Here is a 5,388-nt window from a genome sequence, read left to right as displayed (position 1 = left end):
TTATTATTATTATTATTATTATTATTATTATTATTATTATTATTATTATTATTATTATTATTATTATTATTATTATGATTATCATCATCATCATCATCATCATTATCATTATCATCATCATTATTTAACTTTTTGTAAGTTAAATATAGTTAATATTAATTATTTAAATCAATTACTAAGACAAACACACAAGACACACATGAAGAAAATTATAACACATATGAACACTCAAACAAAAATAGTAGTGTATCATTATACTATTAAAATATCACAATAAAATAGTGGGGTGTTACAAAAAGAAAATGAGGGAAATCGTCCCAACTACACACAAAAAAACTCAATAAACAAAAATCTATTATCACTCGTCCTCCATATGAGAATGTCAGCATTCATCCTACCACAGATCAACCTTTGTTTGATCTTGAAAAAAAAACTCCATCCCCTAATCATGACATAATTTTTGCCGCAATTTCTGTAACCAATCCTCATGTTGAGGACATCTTAAAAGATGATTTTCACAACTAAACAAAAAAAAAAACTCCCTAAACAAAAATCTATTATCACTCGTCTTTCCTATGAGAATGTCAGCACTCATCCTACCACAGATCAACCTTTGTTTGATCTCGAAAAAAACTCCATCTTCTCATCATGACATAATTTTCACCGCAATTTCTGAAAACCAATACTCATGTTGAGTACATCTTTAGATGATACAGCTCAACAACCTATAGAAGATGGTGAAGTGTTTTATTGTGATCTTAAACTCACCCAACATCACTTATCTCCTTCTCAATATCTACAACATACCTTCTTTCCACCTTATCCGCCCATGAGTCCAAATCAAAATGCACAACTATCTTATACAATGTCTCAAATCTCTACTTCTCCCATCAAGGTAAGCAATGTTGCTTAAACTAATCAAGTTCTTCATACATCTCCTCCACTATTTGACTCATTCGTTCCTTAGAGGACAAACAGAGAAACTTGCAAACTCCACATTCTTGAAGTTATTTGAAGATTTAGGTCCCTTTATTCTTTCTTTGCAAAAAGTGGTGAAAACTCCTTTCAATAGAAAGGAGTTTGATCTTATAACAAAAGTGTAAGTGTTGATTCCATACCACAACAACAAACCAACACTAGTCCGATAAGAGGGTGGAAGCAAAAAGAGCTCACAAGGAAGTGAGGATTCTCAAGAAAATAAGAAAGCATAAATTTTTTTTGGCTTAATTGCAATTTTGGTCCCCCAATTTTAGCTGAATCACGAAAGTAGTCCCCCATTTCATTTCTCCCCAATTTTGGTCCCCAAACAGAATTTTGGCCTAAAATTTGATGAAGTGTCATTTTTTAAAGTCATACTACACCATTTATGATCATAGATTTCAAGTATAATTGTTGCACCACGAGATCTTAAGACACGGTGTAACTTAAAAAACGCAAAAAAGTGAAATTTCATCAATTTTTTTGAACTAAAATTCTGTTTGGGGGACCAAAACTGAGGAGAAATAAAATGGGGGGACTACTTTAGCAATTCAGCTAAAATAGGGGGATCAAAACTGCAATTAAGCCAATTTTTTTTTTTTTTTGCAAGCTTCAACTATTTTCAACAGACTTTGGTCAACTTTGGCCTTCTCTTGGAATGGGTTATAAAACACCTCATAACAACAATTGCTCTTTAAGGATAATCCTTTTGTTCATCTGCCTCAACCTTCTCATCCTAACCTCCCTTATCCTTCAACCTCCTTCTATTCGGATGATTTGTCTCCATCCAAATAGCTCAACGTCTAATGGGTTTTGTTTTTTTTTAGTATTTTTTTTTATGGGTGACAAATATCAGGGGAGAAAAATTATAAGCTGAAATGTCTGATTGTCAACTTCTTGAAGCCTAAGAGGATACTTCTTGAAACATCTTTTTTTTCAATCCTCTATTTATTTGATGATCATTTTTTTTTTAACCAATTTTAGTCACTACCCTTTTAAAAAATTAATCAAATTAGCTTATATTTTCATTCAAAATCTAGAATACAAAAATTATGCTTCTGTTGAGGAGGAGCATACTTTTAAAACATGAGATACTTATGTAAAATTTTCACCTAATTCATAATCTCAAGAATTTTGTTATCATAAAAAAGGGGAAGACTGTTGAGACAAAATCTCTTTCAAATATTTTAATCATAACAAAATTGTTTTAAAGATCAAAGATTGTAATTTTGTTTGTCATCTAACTTGTACTATTGAGTTTATCAAATTTTAGAAAACATGTCATTTACATTCTTGATCATATAAAAATTTTACATATATTAATATGTCCTCTTAAGAGAGAATGATGCTATTCTTAGCTGAAACATACAAATTAATTTGAATAAAAAGGAAAGCCAACTGCAAAAAATATTGATCAAAGAGGATTTGTACAAGTTTCAGAGGATAAACAACATAGAAGCGATAATTAACTTTGGTTTCTATTCATCATCGCACATGAGAAAATAAGTGAAATTACAAAAGTACAAAAAATGATGTCCTTTATTTGTAAGGCAAGCCACTTCAATGTGTCGGGAAAATGAAAAGCCAAATAAAGCGGAATTCACATCAGAATTAATGAAAAACTTCATCCTCCCACTAATTAGATCCGAGGATGGACTACTATACTCATCCTCTCAGTCCTCCTATAACAAAGACAATATAAGGGTATATTTGCAATTCTAAACAATATCCATGGGTAAATCTACGTCTCTAACAAATATATTGTACTTCTCCTTATATTTGAAGCTTCATGATTTCTATACATCGAGATGATCTCATCCTCGAAGATACAATAGATATACAGAAGCAAAAGATCAAACTTATGAAAAACAATCTCATCCTTAGCATACTTTCTACTAATCTTAAATATATTCTTTGGATCATCCTTTTAGAAAGTATACCATAGTATTGATGGTGTAAACACGAAAGAGAGATTGAATTGTGTTTGACTAAGTTGAATTATCTTTACTAATGTATTTAAAATTAGTTCGAGTAAGGTGACTTCACTACGCGAAAAAACGCATTTTACAGCGCTTTTTTTAAGCCATTTACAGCGCTTTTTCAAAAAAATAAGCACTGTGGAATCGAGCGATGTAAATGATACAACAGCGCTTTTAAAAAAGCGCTATAAAACATGTAAATATAATGCGCGCTTGTTATGCACATTTTACAGCGCTTCTTCAAAAAAGCGCTGTCATATGCACCCCATTATATGAGTTATGGGTCTGCTTTTAGAGCGCTTTTTAACACAAGCGCTGTAAAATGCACACCCATAATTTTCTTATTATGGGTCTGCATTTTACAGCGCTTTCTCAAACAAGCGCTGTAAAATGCCCACCCATAATTTCATATTATGGGTGTGCATTTTACAGCGCTTTTGTTGTACATTTTACAGCGCTTTCTCACGAAAGCGCTGTAAAATGTGCACCATTAAAGCGCTTTACAACAACATTTTACAGCGCTTTTTAAAAAAAGCGCTGTAAAATCTGTGTGTGTTTTTTTTTTTTAAACGCTGTAAATTAATTATTTGAAATGAAAAGCGCTTTTTAGCTTTTTATGGCATTTTTTTAAAAAAACGCTGTCTTTTATCTTTGTATCCAAAATTATTTTGATCCAAAATAAAAAGCGCTGTCTTTTATCATTGTACCCAAAATTATTTTTGATCCAAAATCACTTCACAATCAGTAGAACAGAACATATTATAGACAATCAGTTCACACAATCAGTAGAACAGAAATCAGAACTCTGTAACTTTATTAACATATATGTAACTCTGTAATTTACAACCTAAGTAACTACATTCAGATACATATATACAACCTAATTTACAACCTAATTACCTACATTCAGATACGTATATATATAACCTAATTTACAACCTAAACTACATTCAGATCCATATGCATGTTCATATATTGTGTCCTATGATCATTTACATATAATAACTAACAGAATATACATTATATGCACTAGCTACCATATAATATTCAGATCCCTTGCCCAGCAGCAAGCTATTTCCCAGAAAATCAAATAATTTGCATGTCAAGCACGTACTGACACCATTCTTCCTTTAATTCCATCAGATCTTCCTCAGAATATGATGGACTGGAATTGGCAAAGTACTGCAATATAAAAATTGAACATATTATATTAAGTTAGTATCAAATATATAGATAATTTATATATGAAAATCATATAATGCAAATACCGTACCGTTTCTGGGATAATAGTTTTATTCTTCTCAACAATCTCCTTCATGAATCTCAATACGTAGTACCCACAGTCGATGTTATTTGTTTGACGAGGGCACTTTATTGAGATCCATGTAATGTTATTAGACTTCTGCTTCGACACTTTAGCACCTCTTTGAGCTCGATAAACTTTTAAGGCACTATCGAATGAATAAATGTGATTATTAGAGCATGAATATTTATATATATATATATATATATAAATATTCATGCTCTAATAATCACATTTATTCATTCGATAGTGCCTTAAAAGTTTATCGAGCTCAAAGAGGTGCTAAAGTGTCGAAGCAGAAGTCTAATAACATTACATGGATCCCAATAAAGTGCCCTCGTCAAACAAATAACATCGACTGTGGGTACTACATATTGAGATTCATGAAGGAGATTGTTGAGAAGAATAAAACTATTATCCCAGAAACGGTACGGTATTTGCATTATATGATTTTCATATATAAATTATCTATATATTTGATACTAACTTAATATAATATGTTCAATTTTTATATTGCAGTACTTTGCCAATTCCAGTCCATCATATTCTGAGGAAGATCTGATGGAATTAAAGGAAGAATGGTGTCAGTACGTGCTTGACATGAAAATTATTTGATTTTCTGGGAAATAGCTTGCTGCTGGGCAAGGGATCTGAATATTATATGGTAGCTAGTGCATATAATGTATATTCTGTTAGTTATTATATGTAAATGATCATAGGACACAATATATGAACATGCATATGGATCTGAATGTAGTTTAGGTTGTAAATTAGGTTATATATATATACGTATCTGAATGTAGGTAATTAGGTTGTAAATTAGGTTGTATATATGTATCTGAATGTAGTTACTTAGGTTGTAAATTACAGAGTTACATATATGTTAAAAAAGTTACAGAGTTCTGATTTATGTTCTACTGATTGTGTGAACTGCTTATGGTATTTGAATATATTTTATTGTTGTGTGCACTGATTGTGAAGTGATTTTGGATCAAAATAATTTTGGATACAAAGATAAAAGACAGCGCTTTTTAAAAAAAATGCCATAAAAAGCTAAAAAGCGCTTTTCATTTCAAATAATTAATTTACAGCGTTTAAAAAAAAAAACACACACACACACACATTTTA

Source organism: Cicer arietinum, chromosome 5 (assembly GCF_000331145.2).
Source record: "Cicer arietinum cultivar CDC Frontier isolate Library 1 chromosome 5, Cicar.CDCFrontier_v2.0, whole genome shotgun sequence".
Classification (NCBI taxonomy): Eukaryota; Viridiplantae; Streptophyta; class Magnoliopsida; order Fabales; family Fabaceae; genus Cicer; species Cicer arietinum.
This window is presented reverse-complemented; position numbering follows the sequence as displayed.